The sequence below is a fragment of the Prionailurus bengalensis genome, chromosome B2 (genome assembly GCF_016509475.1).
Source record: "Prionailurus bengalensis isolate Pbe53 chromosome B2, Fcat_Pben_1.1_paternal_pri, whole genome shotgun sequence".
Classification (NCBI taxonomy): domain Eukaryota; kingdom Metazoa; phylum Chordata; class Mammalia; order Carnivora; family Felidae; genus Prionailurus; species Prionailurus bengalensis.
In genome coordinates this window covers 124,964,180-124,977,222 of record NC_057349.1, presented here as the reverse complement: position 1 = coordinate 124,977,222, position 13,043 = coordinate 124,964,180, and the positions used below count along the sequence as shown (strand labels likewise).

The 13,043-nt window shown below is 40.6% G+C and overlaps 1 protein-coding gene and 1 pseudogene across 7 annotated transcripts in view; one reads left to right on the top strand and one right to left on the bottom strand.

Annotated features, from left to right (window-relative positions):
* NHSL1 (NHS like 1) overlaps positions 1-13,043 on the top strand; it is a 242,504-nt gene that overhangs the window by 205,467 nt on the left and 23,994 nt on the right. The gene's annotated exons all lie outside the window — the stretch shown is intronic.
* LOC122490026 lies at positions 120-903 on the bottom strand (annotated as a pseudogene).

Below are 13,043 nucleotides of genomic sequence, written 5' to 3'. Positions count from 1 at the left end.
TCTGATGGCTCCTCTCTCCTTCTGTCACTTTCCTGAAGACATCCCAATCCCATTTGTTTGTTTGTCTGTTTTTTTTTTTTCCTGTTTTTACTTTTATTTGCATGTATTTCATGCAGAGTTTACTCCCGGGCCATAAGTTTTTGTTTCTTCAGTTTCTTCTGGGATATCTTTTTCTTCTGTGCAGCCTCCTCTTCTGGTTTAGGAATAATCTGCTCTTTTTCAGTAAGGACCACATGTATGGGTTAATCCGACCACGAGCCCTGTAAGTTCTACGCCGCATTTCGGGGGCTTTGTTCACCTGGATGTGCTCAATGACCAGAGAATCTACATCTAAACCCTTAAGTTCAGCATTAGTCTCTGCATTTTTAAGCACGTGCGGTAAAAATTGGGCACTCTTTTTGGGCCACCGACCCTGCGTCCAGCCCCACTGTTTGGCCTTGGGCACACCTACCAACTCCACTATTGTAGTGTGGGAATGGCACACACTGCTTCTGCAAAGTGACATCTTTCAGATACTTGGTGGCTTTTCGGATATGCATACCCTTGATGGCCTGGGCAGTTTCCCGTGTGTTCTTAAAGTGAACGCGAAGATTTGAACCTCTTGATTTGCATGATTTTGTCGGGTTTTCCGGGTCAAGGGAAGAGCGAACCATTTTCAGAGATCACCTCAGGCCACTTATGGGAAGAGCCCAATCCCATTTGAATCCCGCTCTACCTCTGCTCTGCGCTTAAAGCCTGGCTCACTAAACGAGGCTAGAGGAAAACACCAGGTTTTACTGGCTGCTTGTGCTATAAATGCCCAACCTCGGACCTAAAGTGCCAGCAGTCCTAACATATGAGCTCATCAGTTCACTCTCCCACTGCCCAAATTATATTTCTCAAATCTCCAAACACCGTGTTTTCTGTTTTACTCTCGGATACCATCTGTGATATCTACTGCACTGTGGGGCGAAGGGGGGGGCGGGGGGAGCAGTCCGAAGGCATATCCTTTCACAACCAAACCTATTGAACGGCTTGCGTCTGTGCCTACACCTACTCACCCTTTCCTGCCATTGCAATGAGTGCACAGTCCTTGCTTCTTTTCTGCCCTGTTTGCACCCATGTGCTTAGATTAGGGCATGGCATGCAGTCAACACTCAGTATTTTTTCAGTGGAACGATTAAGGCCAACTTCTCAAGAACTTCATCCCTGCAATTTGCCCCTTTCTCTTTGCCCTAATCCATTCTCTCTCTTTATTGCATCAGAACTCTTCATTATATGAACAAACTACCTTGTCTTTCATCTTGAAGAAGCCCTCCTTTGACCTTTCACCCCCCTCCAAATTCTGCCATATTTTCCAGGTCTTCTTTAGAATAGAACTCCTCCAAAGAACTGTCTAGACTTGCGGTCAACACTGCCTTTTCTCACAATCTCCTCTGAACCCCCTCCAAATAAACTTTTATCCGTAGCACGCTACTGAAATCAGTCTTGTTAAGTCTGTTCATCACGTCTATCTTGCCCAAATCTAATAGTTAGTTTTCAGCCCCCCTCCGATTCAGCCTCTCAGCAGTGTTTGACATAGTTTACTGTCCTTCTTCAAGTACTTTCTATACTTGGCTTCCATGAGACCACACATCCCTGGTTTTCCTCCTGCCTCACTAGCCAGTGCTTCTCAGTCATGGTTGGATGCTATTCCATATATCTAAACATTGGTTTGACTCTGCTCCCCTGAAGCAGGTTTAATCCTTGGGTGATCCCACTGAGACCCATGGCCTTAAATTCCAGACACTGAAGTTTCCTAAATTTCTATCACCAGTCCAGACCCATGCATTTAGCTGCTTACTGTCCGTCTTATGGGCATCTCAGACCTAACCCAAATCCCAAAATGTTCATTCTCACATCCCTACCTACTCCTCTCATAGTTTTCCCCACCTCGGTAAACCGTATAATTCCGTTCTACCAGATGCTGAAGCCAAAAATGTTGGGCACATTCTTGCTGCTTTTGTTCTCTTTACACCTTCAGTAAATACTATAGATTTATCAATTATAGAGCCCCTACTAAAATCCCATATCCGATGTTATGCGATGATGAAGTCCAGGGCATGTTTCTGAGACTGGGTCATTGGGGCACGTTGGAGGTGAGGTCGTGAAAGACTGATGAGGGATGGATCCGCTCTGTGGATACTGAGTTCACCAAGAACGTTAACAGGAGTAGTGGTGGAAGGAGGCTGAGGTGGGATGACAGGGGAGCCATGGTAAGTGCTGGAGTTAGGTTTTATTGCATAGCTAATAGGAAGTCACTAACATATTTTTTTTTAATGTTTATTTGTTTATTGTGAGGGGGAATGGGAGAGAGAGAGAGAGAAAGGGAGAAAGAAAGGGAGAATACCAACCAGGCTCCATGTTTGAACCTGATGCAGAGCTCAATCCCACGAATCATGAGATCACAACCTGAGCAGAATTTAAGAGTTGAACGCTGAATCAGATGAGCCACCTGGTGCCCTATGGAAGTCACTAACATTTTTAAGCAGACGACTTTATGATTAGGAACAAAAGTTGTATGTACCATCTTGTGTTAGATGGAAGATGTTGAGATAATGTTGGAACTGATTTTCTAATTTATAGAATATATCAAACCTGACTCTAGAACTTCTAGAGAGGGAGTATTTTAACAGACTGATTTCTGATTTGAAAAATAGAGAAATTTTGTCAAAGATTCACACCAGGTTGACAAAATAAATGGTAACTGTGTGAGGTAATGGATGTGTTTACTAGTCTTATTGTGGCAATCATTTAGCAGTATATACATATAACAAATTATCACATTATACACCTTAAACTTACACAATGTTTTATGTTGATTATATCTCGATAAAACTGGGTGGAAAAGTGAAGCTCATTTAAAAGAAAAAATTGGACCAAATTACAAAAAGCATCAAGTTCAGATGGTTTCATAGAGAGGGTTCCACTAAAGCTTTTAAAGAGTAAGTAGATAGGGAAAGGGGGAAAAAGGAGAGGGAGGCAAACCATAAGAGACTCTTACTTTTAGAAAACAAACTGAGGGTTGCTGGAAGGGAGGTGGGCAAGGGTGGGCTAAATGGGTGATGGGTATTAAGGAGGGCACTTGTGACCAGCACTGGGTGGTATATATAAGTGATGAATCACTAAATTCTACTTCTGAAACCGAGATTATACTATATGTTAACGAACTAGAATTTAAATAAAAACTTGAAACAAACAAAAGGAAAAGAAAATAAAAAGAGTAAGTAAATCCAATGCTTGAAACTTTCTCAGAGCAAAAAAAAAAAAAAAAGAAGGATATGGTGTGATTTTTTTTTTCAAACGAATTAGATTTACCCTGAGATCAAACCTAACAAAGACCACACAAAGTAGAAAATCAGCTGGCCAGTCCCACTCATGAATATTATCATTAGAAGTCACAGTAGAATGTTAGGAAACATAATTTAACAGCTCGTTACAAGACAGATGTTTAAAAATGAACCTGGATTTATCCCAATAGGAATGCAAGGATTTTCAGTATCAGTTAATCTAATCACATGTTAATATATTAATAGATTTGAAGAGAACGATCGGATCAAAACCATAGATAGTGACAAGGTATTTGAAACAATTCAACATCCATTCTTGATAAGAAACACTCCGTAATATAGAAACAAGTAGATACTCATACCTTAAAATGTATCTGCCTTGTCACCAAAGCCAACATGCTATTCCATGGGCCATTCTTCCTAGAATGAGACGTAAGACAGGACATTCACTTGTCACTATTATTACATTGTATGGGAAGAACTGGCCAAAACAATTAGAAAAGTTGTAGGGTAAGAGGCTCAGAAATAAGGGAAGACTGAAATTAAATTATCATTCTTTGTACATGATATGTTTGTATACTTGGTGGCTCCAGGAAAATAAAAATTTGAAACTGCTATCAACAACAGTAAACTTCAATGACATAGAAAGGTATGATGTTGATGTATGGAAACCAATACTTTTCATATCTACAAAAGCAAATTACAAGATATAATAGGAAAAATCTATTTAAAGTTGTAATGGCAGACGGGGTGCCTGGATGGCTCAGTCGATTGAGTATCTGACCCTGGATTTCAGCTCAGGTCACGATCCCAGGGTGGTGGGATCCAGCCCCATGTCAGCTCCACACTGAGTGCGGGGCCTGCTTGGGATTCTCTCTGTCTCTCCCTCTGCCTCTCTCTCCTGCTCTTGCGCACTGGACTGGCTCTCTCTCTCTCTCTCTCTTATGCTCTTAGATGAGACGACTCCATATCAGAAAGCTGTCATTTCTGCCCAAGTTAATTTATAGAATTAACACAACACCAATAAGATGTTGAGTGGTTTAGTTTCGTTTTGGTTTAAGAGTGATTTGGGAGATGGACGGAGAAAGGGAAGGACCAGAGAGGATCTAAGGGTCATAGCGGGGAAAGCTGTAACCTAGAGGAGCAAGGAGGAAGGAGAACTACTCGCCTCACCAGGTACTAAAAAGAGTCAGGAATTGCTCAGTGTGGAATCTGAATGTACAGGCCAGCAGGACAGAATATTAAACATAGACTATAAAGACCAGAAGTCTACCTAAATCTTCATGGGATTTAGTACGTGATCAAGTTGACATTTGAAATCAGGTGGGAGTTCAGTAACTATAAAAGGGGCTCCAAGCCAGTAGTTTATGGTCTCTGTGTTAAGGCCAAGACCCTTAAGTGCAATGCATGCTCTTAAAAGTCATTTTAACAGTTGGGGTTATTTTAGATACAGAGTATGTAGAGGTCAAATTTGAGGGAAAATGCTGGGGAAAGCCTTTACTTTGTATTTTCTAGGTAAGTGGTAGGGGTTGGGGTATGGTGAGGAGAGCAGTGGACTACACAGAAGTTAACAAACGCTTAGACTACAAATGCTCTGACCTGGAAAGAGGTACACAGATGAAAAGCATCTGATTTGCATTCAGCAATGGGAAGCATCTATTATGTGCTTAGGATAGAAGCACGCTCCTGAAAGGAGAGCTGCTGATAAGGTAAAAGCTAAAGACATACGTTAGAAGAACCTAGGGGACATCTGTTCTGGGTGTTTATTCTAGAGAATTGTTCTAGAATAATTATCCTAATGCAAAACATGTTTACGAAGCAAGACTCCTGTTTATGGTATAAGGAATGGTATTTTGCTAATTATCTCCACACGTATCTTTCAAAGTGTAGCAAGAAAAATAACTATTTCCAATGATATATGTTATATATAAACTTGCATGAGAGAAATGCTGTCTGCAAAGGGCTTTAGAAATCTCACAGAACACCTTTTTTTTTTCCAACCGTGAAATCAGAGAATAAGTCAGTGCTTTAGTATTATGCTAGTCGCAGCCTTTTGTGTGTGTGTGTGTGTGTGTGTGTGTGTGTGTGTGTGTGTGTGTTCTTTCGGTTTTCAGTGTGTACCAGGTACTACCAAACAGGTTTTTCAGGTATTTGCAGGAAGTTCAGTTATGGGTGCCAAAATATTTCCAGTGAGTTGATAGGGCATCTCCCCAACTGCCATTGTTGGAGGTTATGTTTGATGATATGTTCACGGAATCAGGGAAACATTCATAGAGGCCCCATTGTCTCAGCAGAAAGGATGTCAGTTATGAGTTGCTCAATCTCTTATATAAAATTAACTCCCAAACACGTAAATTAGACTGGGATTATGGCAATAAAAGGTTGGCTTTTAAGGTACTGATGTAACCTGAAATTTTCTATTTCCTGTTATTCTTTGAACTAGCATCTCAGGTTCTGTTTTAGTCCTCATTGATGAGAGATACTTCAACTGAAGGAGGACTTTGAAAAGACAAAAGGGATAGTAGACTTGCTCTGTAATTGCACATATCGGAGGCTTATATAACATGATGCTTGAGATCGCCGGTTTGGGGCAGCCTGTCCACCTGTTGAAGCTGCGTGGTTTTGGGTAAATTGCTTCTCTCCATGAGCTTCGGTTTCCTCGCTGTAAAGAGTTAGAAGCCCCATGTTCTGGTTTGCTCAGGACAGCCCTGTGTTACAGCTGCTGTCCTGCGTAATTATTAATAGCACCCCCTTTCACTTTCAGAGGAGTTCTGGTTTTGATCATAAGTTACACAGCCACCTTACCTTCCTTGGGGAGGGATGTGGTGAGGTTGAAAGGAATTCATGTTTATGAAAGTCTTCACTTGGTGCCTGGCACATAGAATATGCTCCAATAATGGCTAGTTCAGTATTACTAAACTGCTTGAGTTTTCAAACCAGACTACAAAGAAAAGGGCTTCACGGACAATGAAATTTGGCCACTCTCCCACTCCCCCTAAGTCTTTTATTATAGACTTTCCGCAAAGAATTTCCTGCCTGAAGCAACAAATTTGAGAGGTTTCAGCAACTACTAACAAACTTCCCATTGTTGTGTCTTTGTTGGTTATCTCTAAATAGAACTACTAGAGGTCACACTAGCACTAACTTTACTTTAGAACACTTGCCAGACTTTTTCAAGTTATATCTCATTTCCCACAGGAACTCCAATGGAAGAAGTATTTTAATGATCATTACTATCATTTTTCTTAAGTTTCTTTCTTTATTTTGACAGAGAACAGAGCACATGAGCAGGGGATGGGCAGAGAGAGAGAGGGAGGGAGAGAGAGAGAGAATCCCCAAGCAGGCTTTGCGTGCAGTCAGCACAGAGCCCGATGTGGGGCTCGAACTCACAGACTGTGAGATTGTGACCTGAGCTGAAGTCAAGAGCCGACGCTTAACTGACTGAGCCACCCAGGAGCGCCTCATTGCTATCATTTTGATGATCTGGAAACCAGGACTCAGAATTATGAAATAGCTTTCCCAAGACCACATGGCTAGAATGCATCAGGGAGGACGCGAATGTAGGGCCTCCGCTTTATACTCCATTTCTCTTCCTTGCACCATGTTGGTGAAACAAAAGAGGGAGATTACTACACTCCCCAAATGCCTTCTTACTATGCCTGTTGTTGGCATTTTTCATTCCACTGTTGACTTGTCTGCTATTCGTTCATTCACTCATACCATTCTTTCAAAAACCACTTAAGAACCACTTTGTCTCAGTATACAGACATACTGCCTGGCCTAGGATGGTTTATGGTCTAGAAACCATGCCCTAGATGACTCTAGTGTGGTCATTTGTATTGGGTCTCTGTGAGTAATTCCAGGGCACAGTGGAAACCCAGAGGAGTCTATGCTAGCTCCTTGTGTTCAGCGCTTCCCAGTTTGGGACACCTTGGTTACTTTGTATCTTGCAAGCAGGAATGAGAAGCCTGGGGACTGTCACTTTTCCAGACCTTTATGCATTCAAACCAGTGAATTGTTCCAGTGGCTCTTGTTGCAAACACCCCATTAAACTGGAATAAGGCTCCATTCATATCTGCCTTCCCCTTTACATGGGGACACAGCATTCCTGTCTTGTTGCTCTCCGTATGCCTCTGTATCTCCCAACATGTGGAAAAGTTCAGGAGCCAGAGACTAGGCTCCGTGCTATATGTGAATCTATTTAATACTTATTGCAACCATGCAAAGTAGCTTGGATTGTACCCATAACACAGATGAGGAAACTGCATTTTGGAGAGACTATATCGCTTGCGTAAGATCACATAGTTTTAAAATACTGAAACTGAAATCTCGGTTTTAAAACAGTGTTTTTGAGATGTAATTTACATAAAATATGCGTATTTAAATTATACAATTTAGTAAGTTTTGATATATGTGTACACACATGAGCCCATCACCATAATCATGGTAGTGAACACCTTCAGCACCCTTAAAAGCGAAGCAGTCTTTTACATTAGTAAAAGAGTGAATAAATAAATACGTATTGGAATGGAATGTATACCCAGTAAAATAAATGAATTGTAGGCTCACACAGAAACATGGATGTGTCTTAGAAACCTAAGTAAATAACACAACACCGAGAATGAACCATTTTTATAAAAGTCAGTAAACATGTAAGTTACACATATTGGTACACATATAACAAAAAGTAAGGGGATAATTAACACACAATTCAGGACAGTGGTTATCTTGGGGAAAGCGGGGAGGAGCACTGAGGTAGATGTAGTTATTGGTAATAGTTTGTATAAGTCACGGGTTGGGTGGTAAGTTCTGAAATATTCATTATGTTATATATTTTGTATATATCATTTATTAAAATTAAAAGATTATAAGAAGTATTATATCAGTTGAAACATTTGAAGTCTTAAGTATTTTCCATTCTTTTAAGGAAAAGATCCTTAATACGCAGTCCACAATATTAGTTTCAGTCCACAATATTTTAATCCAACATGTAATAAGGACAAAGGGGCTGGCTTTGTGGTAAAAGGACTAATATGCTGATGGGGAGAGAAAGAACAATTGAAGCTATTTAATATTGTGGATATGGACACCACCATCTGGCCATCAGGGAGCCGCTAGATGGGCCAAGAACTGTGCTTCCGTATGGATCCATTTCCACTGCCCCTGCTTTTTTTGTTGTTGTTGAGCCTGGGGTTGGCGGGGAGGGGATAGGAGAGAACAGAAATAAGTCAGGATCTTTTGTGTCTAAGTATATTGAAAGTAGAAGAAGCACATATAGGCAAAAAAGGCTGCGGAAGTTTCGACACCTTGTAAAGCCATCTATGATCAGGAAAACCAAGAGTCAACCCAAGACAGATTTCCTTCTGGGAAACAAAACAAAACAAAACAAACAAAAAAAACCCAACATCAAAGACAGAGTCAATGTCCTGCAAAAAGGAGTGGAGTGTATGTTAGTATTCTTTTAACTAATGCTCTACATAAGGGCGCCTGGGTGGCTCAATCGGTTAAGCATCTGACTTTGGCTCAGGTCACGATCTCACAGATCATGAGTTCAAGCCCTGTGTCAGGCTCTGTGCTGACAGCTCAGAGTCTGGAACCTGCTTTGGATTCTGTGTCTCCCTCTCTGCCTGCCCCTGCCCTGCTTATGCTTTGTCTATCCTTCAAAAATAAATAAACATTAAAAAATTAAAAAATAATAATAATACTCTATATAGTTTCATCTGTTCTACATTCATTTTCATGTAATAATTGCTAAATGAATGCTAAATTTAGCCCTGATTATAATTACATTTTTTAATTGCTAGGAGCATAGCAGATTAAAAAGGAAAAAGCCTGGGCTAATCTGTGATTCACATTTAAGCTCACTTTTTGATAACTTGGCCACCTGCCAAAGAGACCATGTTTCAGGCTCCACTGTCCATCTGGTGGGAGCTTGTCTGGCTTCCAGACAGGACCTAGGAGTCTCTGAAATGCAGGTCTGCAGCATCCCAAATCTACACAACAACTGCTGGTGTGGCCAGTGATTTCCCTTTCTAAATTAAGTAATCTGGCACAAGGAATTGTGGTTTCTCCTTTCATTTGTGACTCTTCATTCCTTCTGGGATCAGGGTATGGGGTATCAGGGAACGTTATTGACCAACAGACAGGTTTAAAAATTGCATTTAAGGTCTGAAAGCAAGGCAACTTTACACTCCATGTTTGAAAAAAGTAATTCACTCTATATTGAGGCAGTCCATTAATATGAAGCATGGTGAAGCTATTTGAATTGTTCTGTTCTCAACAGAGGGAGTTGAGTTGCTCAAAACCTATAGCTCGTAAATGACAAGAGCCAGGATGCTGGTACTTAGTGTTTTACTCCAGGGTTTAGTGCTTCTTCCACTGCACCACACTGCGGTGGCTTTTCTAGATTTTTAAAAGGTTTGTTCTTGAAGAAGAGATATAAACGGAGGTTTTATCTTTAGATCAGACAACCTAGTAACTTATTGCAAATATTGCCAAGTTGTTATTTTAACACTGTTTAACAGCAGAGACTCTGGGGTCAAGTCCGGGTTCTAATCCCAGCTGTCCACTTGTGAATGTCCCAAAAGTAAAATTACTTTGTTCTATTTCCTTATTTATAAAATGAAGCTAATGCTATAAATATTAAATGAGGTGCCAATTTCTATAAAGTCTATAACCCAGAGCAAGGCATGCAGCAGCCAGTAAATAAATGGTGACCCTTTTTTAGCTAAAATCCTGAAATAGTTCTCTATGAAATTCTGATTTAAAGCTTCCTGGAACTTACATTCTCATGGGAGAGAAAACAAGGTAAATATCTAAAATATATGTATACTATTGATATGTACTAGAGAGAAAAAGCAGTGAAGGGAGATATAAAATATTAGGGAGGAGTTGAAATTTGAGGTATGCTCAACAGGTAAGACCTCAACAAGAAGGAGACTCTTGAATAAACACATGAAGAAGAAGATGGTGTGGATGTCTAAGGGAAGAGCATGTCAGGCAACGGGAGCAGCAAGTGCAAAGGCCCTGAGGCAGAAGTGTGCATGATATGTACAAGAGACTACATGGAAAGGATGGAGTGGCTAGAGTGAAACAAGGGACTGAATAGTAGTAGATGAGGTCAGAGGGAGTGGTGAGCCGTTTGCAGATCATGTAGGGTCTTGTCGGTCATGGTAAGGATGTTGGGGGGTTTGAACAGAGGAGCAACACGATCTGACTTAAATTTTAAAAGGATGCCTCACACCTCTGTGTTGAGACATAGACTTGGAGCGGGAGGGTGGGCACAATAGGCAGAAATGTGGAGACCAGGTAAGAGGCTCACATAATCCAGAGGATTACAGTGTCCATCTTAATGGAGTAATCATGATGTGTTCGGCTATTGAGATGCAGGAGGTGGTTTCCTGCGCCCCTGCTGGATTTATAAATCCTAGGAAGGATAGGAGTGCGGTCGTTCTGGAAGTCATACCGTCCTGGTTTTTATCTTTCCTTAGTTGTAGCACTGTGTACTAGTCACATTTGCATAGAACTTTATTCTCTGCCATGCTTGGGAAATTGTCTCACAAATGAAGAGAGCCCTTTATAACAGATTACCTTTGAGAGTTGTCGTACTGGAGCTCTCCCTGGCGGTCATCCCACGGCAACCAGGCTAAACTCAAGTACTTTCTCTTTGTGATAGTTATCGATTCTGACGCCGTCAGTCAGCTAAAAGAAAAGTAGGTTACTAGGGCTGTTGGGCACCACTGAGATGCACACAGACTGTGGAACGGTGCTTCACCATCTCCCTTGGCAGGTGTCACATGGAAAAGGGAACCCTCCCTGCAGGATGTCACCGTGCTATTTATTCTTCATCAAGCTGTAGCTTTACTTTTCTGTTAAACTGGTTTCGTTAGGATTTGCTTCCTGTAGGCTTGAACGTGTGTGCTGTATTTCAAGATTACCTGAGAAATTATTTCTGTGTGTGTATCAGAAAATTGGAGTGACCTTCTAATTGGCAACGTTGAGATTCAGTCATCGACATGAGACCTCTATGCGAACTGTCATGAAATTCTCATATACAGTTAGTTTTAATTTACTTGTGTGTGTGCCTGGGGGGCAGGGGGAATCTGCATCTTAAGGGTAGAGAATATGTATTATAAGTCATACGTAACCAGCGTGGTACAAGTGCAAAAAGGCTGGAAATTATTTATATCACTGTGGCTTCGCTGCCACTGCTGACTCAAACATTCCCTTGTTTATCTTTCAAGGATAGGTAGGAGTTGGAACCATTGATAGGTGTTGTAACCATTTAAGCAGAATTGGATCAAATGTGAAATGGATATGGTGTGATCTAATATCATAATCCAATGTAATTTAATATCATTATCAGATGTCGGTAACATATGCTCATTATAAATCGAGTATATTTATTTGTCAGTTTAATTACAAACATCTTTTCACAATTTTCCTTAGGTGGAGAAGAAACTACCATATCATTTTACATTTTTACGTATCAAGAATATAAAGTCAAAAATAGAGATGTTTCATTATGATTTATTTTATATTATCTATTTCCACAACACCTTTATTATTGGTAGTCTTTTTGCAATAAAAGAAAAAATCATGAACTTGTCAATTCATGACTTTGCTTTCTTTCTTTCTTTTTTTTTTTTTACTAAGATTTTTTTTTTTTTTTTTAAGTAACCTCTACACCCAACTTGGTGCTCAAACTCACAACCCACGATCAAGAGTCCTTTGTGCTTCGACTGAGCCAGCCGGGTGCCCCCATGATTTTGCTTTCCTAAAGTCACTTTTATAGGACCATCACCTTTATTTCCATGATGTTTAACAGCCATAGATATTTTCAGAGATTTTATCTCATTAGGTCTTTTTTTAATAATTTTTTTTAACATTTATTCATTTTTGAGAGAGAGAGAGAGAGAGACAGAGTGTGAGCAGGGGAGTAGCAGGGAGAGGGGGTGACACAGAATCTGAAGCAGGATCCAGGCTCTGAGCTGTCAGCACGGAGCCCAACATGGGGCTCGAACTCATGGACCACGAGATCATGAACCTGAGTTGAAGTTGGAGACCTAACCAACTGAGTCACCCAGGCAGCCCTTATCTCATTAGGTCTTGAGAATGGCTCTTTGTGGGACTCAGGAGGGAAACATATAGCCCCACTTTACAGCAAAGGAAGGGTTCAAGAAGAGCCTAAAAGTCACGAGACTGTCAGGTATAAAGTGAATAGACTCAGGTCTTTGGATTCTTAGTTTAGGCCCTATCCCCCAACACCAAACTATTTTAATTGGCTCTTCTGTAGTCCTTGTGAAATTTGTGCAGGGCTGGTAGTTGTAGAATAAAAACAGATATTTTACAGTAAGATGAATTCAATAGTAATAAATAGTGATTACAGTGTTCTTCTAAGTAGTTGAAATTTCTAACAGATGTATTTCTTCTGTAAATTTCTTACCTGTATGCTTTTAGAAACTTGCATTAAATCCAGCAAGGTATCAATGCCTGCTTTTTAAAGATAGATAAATCCTCACAAACATAATATTGAACGAAAAAAGAAAGTCACAAAAGAGAACGTCAGGATTCCCTTTAGGTCGCACATAGGCAGACAAAGCTATGGTGGGGTGTTAGAAGTCAGAGAGTAGTTACCCTTGCTTAGGGGTGTGTGGTTTGGGGAGGGGAGTGTTGAGCTGACTTGGGTGCTGGTTACACAGGTATTCCCTTGGGAAGGTTCATTGACTTTTTATT